Genomic DNA, 12,645 nt, shown 5'->3' with positions numbered 1-12,645 from the left:
GTGTGTCGGGGGGGGGGGGCTAGGGAGCTTATGGTGGGGCATGTGTGTTGGATGGTGGTTGGAGTGGGTGGTACATGACGACAACGATTTGGCCGCATGGAAATTTCCCCGTCCATGTCGCTTCCTCCCCCGTACCTTCTAGACTTTAACCAGTTCACTAGTTGGTTTGTTATTTGGATAGAAGACAAAAATTTAATGCTTTACCTAACTTTTTTGGGATAGTAAACCGTTTAGATCAACTGTTGGAGCATATTTTTGGGAATATTTTCTATTTTTCGGGATAGCAAATGAGTTTAAGTAATGTACTAAAGATGCTCTTGGCCCCATCATTTTCGACAACACTTTGTTATTGTAGTCAGTCCAGACAATGACGAGGTCCTTAGTCAAGCGGGGTTTTTATGCATCTGTCTGTCGTGCCCTCTCATTATAGTTGATTCTTCATTGCTACATAGAGGAGGCATAAGAGAAGTTGACACGAGGGGATCGTCATGGCATGGTGGCCTTAATGGAATTGTCATGATCCAAGACTCCGAAGTATGTTTGTGAGGGCGGGATGGAGGGGAACAAAACTTTAGGGGTATCAAGGTGGTGCGGATTGACGTTGCCGGGAAGGGGCGTCGGTGGTGGAAAACAGGCAAGGTAGTGTGCCAAGACGACACTAACAGTAGGAACACCAGGACTACAACGGGCGTTGTGTGCTGGGGAGTTGCGTCAACCGATGGTTCTCACCTAGGGTGACACAAATTGTGTCTCGAGACCCTCCTCATCAACTAAGATAATAAAAATATATTATAAATGTATCGCTCATATATACGCTGAACATAGTTGTAGGGGTTACTTATTTGTACATGTTTACATAAAAAAAGACACTAGTGATATTAATTATACAATTGTGTAGATCTTTTAACTGGTATGCTTTGCATTTTTTAAATATTGTTCTAGTATCAGCAGGCTTCGATGCTGGTTTGATTTTCAATGGTTGGTTATTATAAAACACTAAAACCACATCTTATCTACGTCGTCCAGCCAAACTAAAGCTTTTAAGTTGTAAAACACTAAAACCACATGTCTCCAATCTTGTCCTACTTCATTCTTGTGAAATCTTTGCCACATTAACATTTGACGTGAGTTTAGATTGTGGTTTGAGTTCGCCACACTTGGTTTAAAAGGTTAGGTAAGATAGAACCTTATTATTGTTTGTTGTGATTCTAATTTGAGACTTTTAGATAATAATCCCTCTCTAAACTAATATAAGACCATTTAGATCACTAGAGTAGTGATCTAAACGGTCTTATATTAGTTTATAGAGGGAGCATTTAGTTAACCAAAGAAACTATAATGTAAGAAATAGAATTTATGTTAGTTTGTAGTGCATGACATTTAAGATAACCTTTGTCAAACAAAATTCTTCCTTCATACATAGCAAATTATAAAAGACAAGATCACATTGTTTCTTATGTTGTATTTTAACGTTTAGCACTTAGATATGTATAGTGTGTTTAGACGTGCATGTCTTCATCGCGGTATTCTTAAAAATCTTGGCACAATGTTCTAGATCATACAATTAAGAAGTATCTTCGTACAATGTTCTAGAGCATACAATTCGAAGAAGTATCTTGGTAGAAATTTCCAAATTATTTCAATGTAAGCTCATGGGCAACTCACTAGATAGTCGTAGTGTGAACACGGTCCTAAATTCATCTTTGTGTTTCGGTTCATTGTCTTTGGCACTGCTTGTTTTTGGGGACTTGTTCCAAGTCAAATGGTTCCGGTGACTAGGTGGGAAACATGCACTCAAGATGTGTTTCAAAAATACTTTGTGTTTCCGTTGCTCTGTTCATGTATTTTTGCTTCTTCCAATTATCACATTTGTCTAGCTAATTTATGATCATTTATTATAATTTTTCTACTTAGTGTCTTGTTTTTAGGGTCTCTAGGTGTTTTATTTATCCATTTGCAAACCAAGATTACCACCTCCTGGTTTGGAGTCAAAGGGATGAAAAATGGTCATTGGATTTTGTTATGGAACATTGTGGTCTCATTATTGTATCAAATAAATAAACCACTAACCTAGAGTTGCCTGTCTCTTCGAGTTGAACAAAATTTCCTTTGAATAATCTCAATAAGATATTCCATGCAGAAGTGTCAAACTATTAGTCTAGTGGGAGAGACTTGTGGCTAAAGCTGGCCATCTGGGCCAGCCCGTTAGCACGCCAACACGACACATGACATGCATGGTATGACACGTGCTAAGTGGGCCATGCCCGACACGCGACACACCTTGGGTTGTGCCTGGGCTATTAGGCTGGACATGGCATGGCCCGTTTATCCTTGGGTCATGCCTGGGCTGCTAGGCGCAGCACGTGGGCCAGCACAACACGACCCATTTACTAATCGTGCCCCTGTGGGTCATGGCGTGTTAGGCATGATTAGCACGTGTTGGGCCATGCCGTGCCGGCCCGGCCCATCTGGCCAGCTCTGGTTGTGGCAACCTTTCCTCGCATGACATGACCAAAGGAATGGAGTCCATATATTCCTACATGGAAATCTCAATTAAGCTCTATTAATGCGTCAACAACACATTTAAGTAATCATATGGGGCCATTCAATCAAATTGAGCAAGATGAAAGGAGGAGAAGACATGTGCCTGCCCATATAATCACCTCCTAATCCTCGTCAACAACAACAAGGGGGTGAGAACTCACCTATAATAACCTTACCATGATCTAATCTCTTGGCTACAAAGAACTCCCCTCCAATATCCACCACATGGTCTAAGCAAGAGGATGGGAAATGGTCAAAGACTTAGGATTACCTTTTTGACTGTCTCTCACTAACTCAACTGTATCTAGGATTTGTTTATGCATCGAACCTCACCCTTTATCTTTCAAGAAAGCCATCTTAATATTATGGCTTCTCTATGACTCAATCATCAAAGAAGACATGCATAAATTCAAATACCAGTTTCTTTTGGACTAAAAACATGCTCATATACTCATGAATACCATTAGTCATGTAATCACTTGTCATTAACACTAAAATACATATGGGGGGAAATATGTTCTTTCAAACGTACGTAGAAGATGCACCATGCACGTACAGTACCATTACGTTGTTCGCATCCGACGAGATCATTTTGTTTAGTGATTTCTGTGCTTTATTTTCTATGTATGCTGACAACCGCCTGAGCTCTTGATGATATTGCCTGCGTGCCGCTCTGATTGATCGGAAGCGGAAAAATGATGCACCTCACATGGAACAAGACAGATGTATGCATGTTTTCACTGTCCAGTGGACAATTATAGGACTCGGTCAGAAAACTCGAGGACTGTTGAGCCAATGTAGAGAGCATCAGGATCTAACTGAACACATACTGCTTGCTGAAATATATATTCTGAGCAGGTGCCTTAGAAGGAAAAAAAGCATATATTCATCAATTGCATGTTTTTCTTAAATAAGCATGTTTAGAATGAGCGGGTCCGGACCGTTGAATTCTAGAGGAGCAGTCAGATTGTCGTCTTCTTCCTCAAACCTTTTTCCACCACGTATTGTTCATCTCCTTTCTCTATTCTCCCACAACACATATTTCTCCACCTTTAATATACCTCTGCCGTCTGCCTGAAAACAAACCCTAGTTTCTAGTTTTCTTTTTTTGATGGACGATCTTATTGGATCCGCTACCTCCAACTAGGGGAATTCTTCACCATCGTCATCACCAACACAAAGACATCATGGAGGCATCTTCATCAACTCCATGTACACCAATTTCATCTACAACTCCCCCTCCCCCAATCCCCATCTCCGACCGCATCCATGTGCAATTGGTGTAGATCAATCACTATAATCACTTCTTGATGTTAACTATGGTTTTGTAGTCGATGCTTTGTGTTTCATTAATGAAAGGTTTATGCATTTAGATTGTTATCTATACTTGTGGATATCAAGCATCTCAAGCCGATTCGGTAAATTTTGTTACGAAATCAGTTTTGGGTATAGGAGAGAGAAAATTTTGAGAATCCTTTTTGCCTCTCCACCTGTACATTCCCTAAATCTCACTATTTTTTTCCTACACATTGCCATATGGAACCCACTCATCAATGACTCCGCCCGCTCATCCCCTCCATGTTCCTCCTCTTGCAATTAAAATCATCACCATCGAACTAATGCATGTATCACATCCCAAAATTTTCGGAGAGGTTTAATTTGTATCGGATTTATATTTGCTTGACGGTTTTGCGGATTAATGGAAGACTTGGCTATAGTTGACTGACATTGATTTGTGCGTGCTCACATCGATAGCCATGCCAATGAAAGCATGTGGAATTCGTTTATGTCTATGTATGAGTTTGGTATGTATGTGCTTCATAAAAAAGTATCAATTCGTGGACCGATTATTGTATGAAATGAGTTTATTTATTGGAAGATTCAAGCAATCTTGCCTGGAATGTTTCCATTGAATCCAATTACATAATGTTCTACTAATTCTATATTGCTAAGAGAGTGATTTGGTATGTATGTACTTCATAAAGAGAGTATCAAGTCGTGGACCGATTACTGTATGGAATGAGTTTATTTATTGGAAGATTCAAGCAATCTTGCCTGAAATGTTTCCATCGAATCCAATTACATAATGTTCTACTAATTCTATATTGCTAAGAGAGTGATCCCCGCTACATCTTATCTCGGCATGCAACTATATCATCTCATCATGCAACCATGCATGGAAAAAAGATCACCTCAACATGCTACCTTGCATGGGAAAAGATCTACCACAACATGGAACCATTCATGCGGAAACTATTATACTATTTATATTCCATAAATACTTTACATCTATACAATAAGGGAAAATGATTGGTTTCTGCCGGTGGATCTCATGCGAGGCGTCCGTCACCTCCTTCTTCTGTTTTGAACACAGTACAGATGCAAGTGCTCATATACACGCGCATACGCTCACCCCTATGAACGCACACACGCACACCCTACCCCTCCATCACCTCCTTCTTGCGACACGTTTCTTGCATGGGTCCATCTAGTACTATTTCTAGCGGTTCCGTGCGACCATGTGCGCGTGATGGAGAAAGTTATCTGCAACATCATCTGTGTTGTGAAATTTCTTCCGCAACAACTCCCATGTTGCAAAAAAGTGAAAGCGTAAAAAAAACTACAACATTACCGGTGGAAGTTGCCCATGTCCTACCGTGCTGCCACATGCTGACGAGTTTCTACAACAACGACAGAGTTACAAAACGGCGATGACAACGAGGGCGGTGCTGTTGTGAAATCATATTTCATTGCAAAATAATTCCACATCAACATCCATGTTGCAGAAGTCCTTTCGCAACATTATCTATGTTGCAAAAAAGTGAAGACAAAAAAAAATCTGCGACATAATCTCTGTTCAAATGTTTCTGCAACATATGCTCTATTGCAAACGGTTTTGAAACACTCCATTTGTTACAATGAATTGTGCCAGATCTACGGCTGCGGAGGCGGCGGATCTTTTAAAAAGATCCGCCGGCCGACGCGTAGCACGGAGTTGGGAAAAGCTTGTGGTCACCCGGCAGATCTTTCAACGCCCATCCGCCTCCTCACGCTTGCGACGCGTGTCCTTGTGGGACCAGCTCGTTTTTATCCTCACGCCAACGTCCACGCCTCCAATTCCTGAAGCTTCTCGGTGGAATCGTTTTCTTCTCCTTTCGTCCACCCCGTCTGCTTCCATCCCCCCCCCACTTTCTCTTCTTGAGACGGCTGCTCATCCATCTCTCTCATCTGCCCTCTCCTCCTTACTATGCTGCTGCATCGGGGACAAGCCTCATGCATGGGACACACGCCTTGTTGTCCAGATCCATTCATGCCTACTTCAAGGCTCCAGCGTTGTAGGCTAGGCCCTGGATGCTACATGCGTGTGTTACTCACCATCGAGGTTTGGATGAAATTCACTACATGATACTACAAGTGCTTCAGGCGGAATTTTCGCAACAAAGGTCTTGTTGCAGGAATACTGAGAAGAGGTCATAGATGTTGTAATTTTTTAAACAAGGGTCTTGTTGCAGGAATACATAGAAGTTCTTTTTTGCAACAATGGTCTTGTTGCAGGAATGCATAGATGAGGCCGGAGATGTTGTTGCAATTTTTGCAACACGGATCTTGTTGCAGGAATCTACGGAAGAGGCCGGAGATGTTCTTGCAATTTTTGCAACAATGATCTTGTTGCAAGAATACGACAAAGGGAACAAGGATTACTTGCCCCCGCACGCCGGCGGCAACTGATTTTTTGCAGTGGTTTGGGGCGGCATCATGCTGGGTGCAGCTCTGTCGGGGACGGTGGACATGGAGTTTGTTTCTGAAACAGAGCCATTGTTGCGGGAATTAGAGAGGGGTCAGCCGATGCGAGGTGGTTACATCGAACTGCTGTTAGCGCTCTGATCCAATAGTTGTCCAACCGGTAGATCATTATAACGCGTCCGCCGGCCGATGCGTAGCGCCAAACATTTATATAGTTAAGAGAGTGATCCCCACTACATCTATTCATCTCGACATGCAGCTATACAACCTCAACATGTAACCTTGCATGGAAAAAGGTCTACCACAACATGCAACCGTGCATGGGAAAATTATTACACTACTTATATTTAATATATTTTTATTTATATAATAGCCAAATATTCATGTCATTACCGGACTCACGGGCTATGCCTACGGCCCAGGGCCGTCGGCATACGTCCTTTGTCGTCGGCATAGATCTATGCCTACGGCTGCCATCGGCATAGCCCCGTCGGCGTAGTTCACGTCAGCGTAGATGTGTCAGACCGTCGGCGTAGTATAGCCGTCGGCATAGGTGCGTATGCCGACGGTCGTGGGACAGCCGTCGGCATAATTTAGCCGTCGGTGTTGTTTTCCGTCTGACGGCAACAGACGGCACCGTCAACAGCGCTGGCGATTCAGGGGACGACACGTGGCACAGGTATGCCGACATCTTGGCCGTCGGCATAGATTGAAATCTATGCCAACGGCCTAGCCGTCGGCATACCTGCGCCACGTGTCGTCCCCTAGCTTCTCCTGGCGGCAGGGCTATGCCTACGGCAAAGCCGTCGGCATAGATTAGATGGAAATCTATGCCGACGGCTTTGCCGTAGGCATAGCTCTGCCACGTGGCGCCTCCTGGTGACTCCTGGGCATATCCGACGGCTTTGCCGTAGGCATAGTTTTTTTATTATTATCCCTGTTTTCTCTTTTTCAATTCATTTGACAGCATTTCAAAGCAGAATAATATGGAATTATGCAGAAATATGACAGTTCATCATCTAAACATACTCAAGTTCATCATCATCATTTAAACATAGTCAAGTTCATCATCTAAAGATCATCAACGGCGAAAGTTCATGCCCATGATTAGCAAACCTGCATTGAGAAGAGAATAAACAATTAGTAAGGATATAAAAAAACAAGCATACAGGAAAGACATTAATAACAGAAGAGCACATTAAGCATACTATTGTAATGATCATTAAAAGAACTTACATTTTCTAGAACCCATATGAATCATCACTATTGTAATCTATTTGTCGACCGGTCTCATCATCACTATCCCGCATATCTTCTTCGTTGTCTGACGGAGGTGGAGGCTCTTCCTCATCGTCAGCGTCAGCGTCTTCATTTAACTTTTCAAGCATAATTATGTCTCTTTGATTCACAACTACCTCACCATCAATCCGTGCACCGTCGTTGTTTGGGTCCAGGTCAACATAACCCAAGTCATCATCCTCCTTGTTTCGGACCACGTCATCATGTTCCTCTTGAAAGAACACTCCCTCGTATGTCATGGGGTTTATGTTGTAGTAATCATCATCGTTCGGGTCCGGTAGCTTACCATGTGGCGACACCTTGAAAACAACTTCCCAACCCTTTAGGTACTCTTTCTGGCATGGGTAAGGCAGATAATATACTTGTGTGGCCTGGGTAGCGGCAATAAAGAGATCAGCTCCGGCATAGACGGTTGATGGTTTAACTTCAACTAAACCAACAGAAGGCGTATTTCTCAGACCCTTTTTGGGGTTGAACCATCGGCATTTGAACACAGTGAGACTTAGGTGTTTACGGCCACGTTTGAATGTAAGCTCGTATATTTTTCCTACCCTTCTGTAGTAATCTACTTTATTATCTCCTTCGGTGAAGACTCCGGTATTTATGGTTTTGGGATCATGCCGACTGTTCTGGTGCTCCTCTGTATGGAAGCGATACCCATTCACATCATACTTTTGGCATGTGATGACGGTAGGGTCAAAACCCATGGAGACCCATCTCAATTCTTCATCCATTGATTCGTTCGGATCATTTCCCTACAAGTTTAATTGAAATTATAGGGTGCATGAGTTTAATTGGAAGTGTGAAAAATTACTTTCTCCATGAACCACGCAACGAAATTTTTCCTTCCATCAGCACCCTTTCGGAGAAGAGCAAGTGCCTCCGCTTCAGTAGGAGGTAGCATTCCCGTCCACTCTTCCTCAACGAATCGACTACAATAAGAAAAGCGGTATAAGAACTAGGCAAAGTAAACATAACGAATTGACTAAAAGAATGGTGCAAAGGTATTACCTCATCCACTCATCCTCAACTTCCTTGATGTTGTGCAAGATATAGAACATGACATCCTCCCATTCCTCTCGTGGCATGACATAAGATGTCGAGCATCCAGCCCTGCCACCTTGCCCGATGAATAGAGGCAACTTGGGTTTATACTTGGGTTCTTCTGTATTGTATCGAGACACCTTATTGTGCAACGTGGGAACATGGTCCGGATAGTAGGCTGTCCTGAGGTCTGCCACCTCCTCTAGGATAACTGCCTCAGCTATGGAAGCTTCAATCTTAGCTTTGTTTCCACATTTTTGTCTCAGATGCTTATTCTGTCTCTCAGGGCCGTACCGCCAATGATTCTGCACAGGGCCCCCCAACAATACCTCGTTCGCGAGGTGCAAAATGAGATGTGTCATCGGAGTAAAGAAGCCTGGCGGGAAGATCTTCTCTAGCTTGCATATCAACTCCGGCGCCTTCTTATGCATTTCTTTTATCTTCTCAGGACATACTTCTTTAGCACAAAGCGTGCGGAAGAAATGGCTTAACTCCGCAAGCACACGCCAGACACGCTCGGGAACATAGCCCCGAACCATCACCGGCATAATCCGCTCAATCCATACATGATAGTCATGACTCTTGAGCCCGGTCACTCTGCTCGTTGAAAGATTGACCCCCTTACTTATATTCGACGCATAACCATTAGTGAACTTCACGACGTGTTTCAGCCACTTGAATGCCTCCATATTATGATCCTTTTTAAGTACGAAGTCAGCATTTGGCTTGAACCAAGATTTTCGACTGCCTGTGGGAGGCTGCATGTGAAGACGTGGTCTATCACAAATATTCCGTTGATCGACTCTAGCATTAACATTATCCTTTGTCTTATCAGGAATGTTAAGGATCGTGCGAAAAAGGGACTCTGTGACATTCTTTTTGGTGTGCATCATGTCGATGTTGTATGGAAGTTTGAGGTCCTTAAAATAGGGAAGCTACGTGAAGGGGGTAATGTGAGTCCAGTTGTGCGTCTCACCATATCCTCCAAAACATTTTTTCCCTTTACCTTTTCCTTTGCCCTCGCCCTCGTCTTCGCCTGTGGCTTTGCCTTTGCCTTTGCCTTTCCCTTCACCGGCAGGCTTAAGAGCTTTTAGCTGAGCAAGCACATCCGCACCAGAAAACGTTCGAATCTCGTTTACTTCATGGACAACTTTGCCTTTTGTGAAGTTCTTCTTGTCTTCCCTATCAGGATGGTCTGGAGGGAGGAACTGTCGATGTAGGTCAAAGGCAACATACTTGCCACCCTTCTTTAGCCAAATGAAAATTAAGGCCTGCATGCACACTGTGCAAGGCATCTTTCCACTTGTACACCATCCGCAGAACAGGGCATAGCCGGGAAAGTCATGCATGCAATACTGTAGCCAAACTTTCGTCAAGAAATTTTTCTGCAGATGCCGGTCGTATGTCAACCTCGGAAAGTACCAAGAATGGTGCAAATCATCCACCAACGGCTGCATAAACACACTCAAATTCTTCCCCGGATATTCAGGCCCTGGAATTATAAGCGACATGAACATGGTCTTGCGTTGCATTATGGCGCCGGGAGGGAGATTGAGCGGAATAACAAATACGGGCCAACAGCTATATGGATTAGACGACATACCATATGGATTGAACCCATCACCTGTTATAGCAATTCTGACATTCCCAGCCCCGGCTGCTTCTTCCGGGTACTCTATATCGAATGACTTCCATGCTTCACCTTTTGATGGATGTACAATTTTTTTGGATTGTACCTTTTCCGTTCCTTGTGCCACTTCATCATTTGGCAGACTCCTCGGTGATGAAAAGGCGCTGCAGTCTTTTTATAAAATCAAGATACCGAAGAACCTTCACAGGGATTTTTAGCTGCTGCTTCTGACCATGCTTATCGACCACCTCAATATACCGAGAGGAATCGCACTTCCTATAGTAGTTGTCATCCGCATACTCATGCCTAAACAAAAGGCAATTCTTTGGACAAACATGTATTTTCTCATAGTCCATGGAGAGCGCCTTCATGATTGTCTTCGTAGCGTACATGGTTTTCGGCAGTTCATGGCCCTCAGGCAGGCTGTTAGCCCATACTCCCAGAAATGCTCCGAAGCAACCTCGGCTACAGCCGTACTCAGCCTTGACTGCCATCAGTTGCGAGATGGCATCCAACACAGACAGCTTGGCACCCTCATAGAGATGTTTCTTTGACGAGGCCAAGATGTCCAAGAAGGCCTTTGCGGTTTCCTCCGGCTCCTCCGGCTCCTCCGATTCATTCGCTGAATGTGACGGAGGTGTCGGCTGTGCAGCAAAGACATCATGCATCTAGTATGTCTCTAACCCCATCGTCCTCATAACCAGCGACGCGTTGTCATATCACATCCTCTCTACCACGGTCCCGCTGGGCAAAGTTTATCGGCATATTAAAGTTGGGCATAAATCCATTCGTGCGAAGGTGCTTAGTCATCTCAATCTTATCTCTGCAGATACGTCTCTTATGTTTGGCACACGGGCATTCTGGCACCATCCTCATTGGACTACGGAATATCTCTTTCAAAAACACATCAGTTTTCTCGATCCACTCTGTTGTTACTTGATTCCGACGGAAAAACTCACTATACATCCATTGATTATCTGCCATCTCTGCTTTATTGGAAGCCACACAACAAAATTAAGGATTCATTTAAATTACTCACATCAATATTTTATTTTTTACAAGGTTGATGAGAAACGATATTTAATCCACCTACATCTCTAATAGGTAAAGATGGGTCCTAATCCCACCCGAGAATGTGTAGATTGAGTACGTTATCCATGCTCTACCCCATTCCGAGACAAAATTTTGGCAGCACCTCCCCGCTGTTCTCCAAATACACGTCTCGGCAAAATGCTGAGAGAATGTGCATCCGGAGAACAACAGGGAGGCACCGCCGAAATCCTGTCTCGGAACGGGGTAGAGCATGAACAACGTACCCAATCTACACATCCCCGGACTATCCGTGGAAAGCGCTGGATAATCCGAAGAGCTGCGGTGATAAATATGCAATTGAATGCATATTTATCAATGCAACCCTTTCGGACGGGAGACCTAGGTTACGCGACTTGATGTGAAAATTTAATCTAGTGACATGGAAAAAAAAGTGGACGAGGTCATGGAATTGTTGCTCACCCTCCGATGTAGTCGATCAAAGGAGAGGGACGATCGTGGACTAACACCTCCAACATCGACAATCACTCCACGAAGATGGAACACCACAAATCCTGTTAATTACACCGAGTGAAAAAAATTTAGGTCATCACCTCACATTAAGCATTGATACTTTTAACTATGAAAAAAATCATGTTTCGTCAAGTGTCAAATTTTGTCCTTCAATTTTTTTAGCAAGATCATCATGATTAAATAACCACTCATCATATCATAATTTTGCAGCACATCTCACATAGCTACTTAACATTAAGCATTGACACTTAAAACTATGAAAAAAATCATATTTTGTCAAGTGTCAAATTTTGTCCGGTTCAATTTTTTCGACAAGATCATCATAATAAAAATAACCACTCATCTTGTACCAATTTTGGAGCACATCTCAAATGACAAGATCATCATGATAAAAATCTAACATCCAACATCCAACATCTAACATCCAATATCCATCTAACATCCAAATGACAAGATCATCATCTAACCTAACAATCTAACATCCAACATCCATCCATGCATTCATTCATCCGTCCAACAGTAGCAAAAAATTGCAAAAAAATAAAAAAAAAGTAGCTCACCGAGAGGGGCGTGGCAGGGGGCGCGGCGGTGGAGGGGATGCTGAGGCAGGGGCGGTAGGGGATGGGAGGGACGAGGCCGGACGGAGCCGCGGCCGGCTGCAGGAGCAGCGGCGGGGTCGGGGGAGGCCGGGGTAGCGCGCGATCGGGGGTGGCCGGGGCAGCGGCGGAGTCGGGAGAAGGCCGGGGCGACGGCGGGTGTGGAGGCGGGGCCGGCGATGCGGATGGAGTGGGAGGTGCGGCGGCGGTAGGGGAGGGGTGTGC

This window comes from Triticum dicoccoides, chromosome 2B (genome assembly GCF_002162155.2).
Source record: "Triticum dicoccoides isolate Atlit2015 ecotype Zavitan chromosome 2B, WEW_v2.0, whole genome shotgun sequence".
In the NCBI taxonomy this organism is placed as follows: Eukaryota; Viridiplantae; Streptophyta; class Magnoliopsida; order Poales; family Poaceae; genus Triticum; species Triticum dicoccoides.
Note: the sequence above shows the minus strand (reverse complement) of the source record.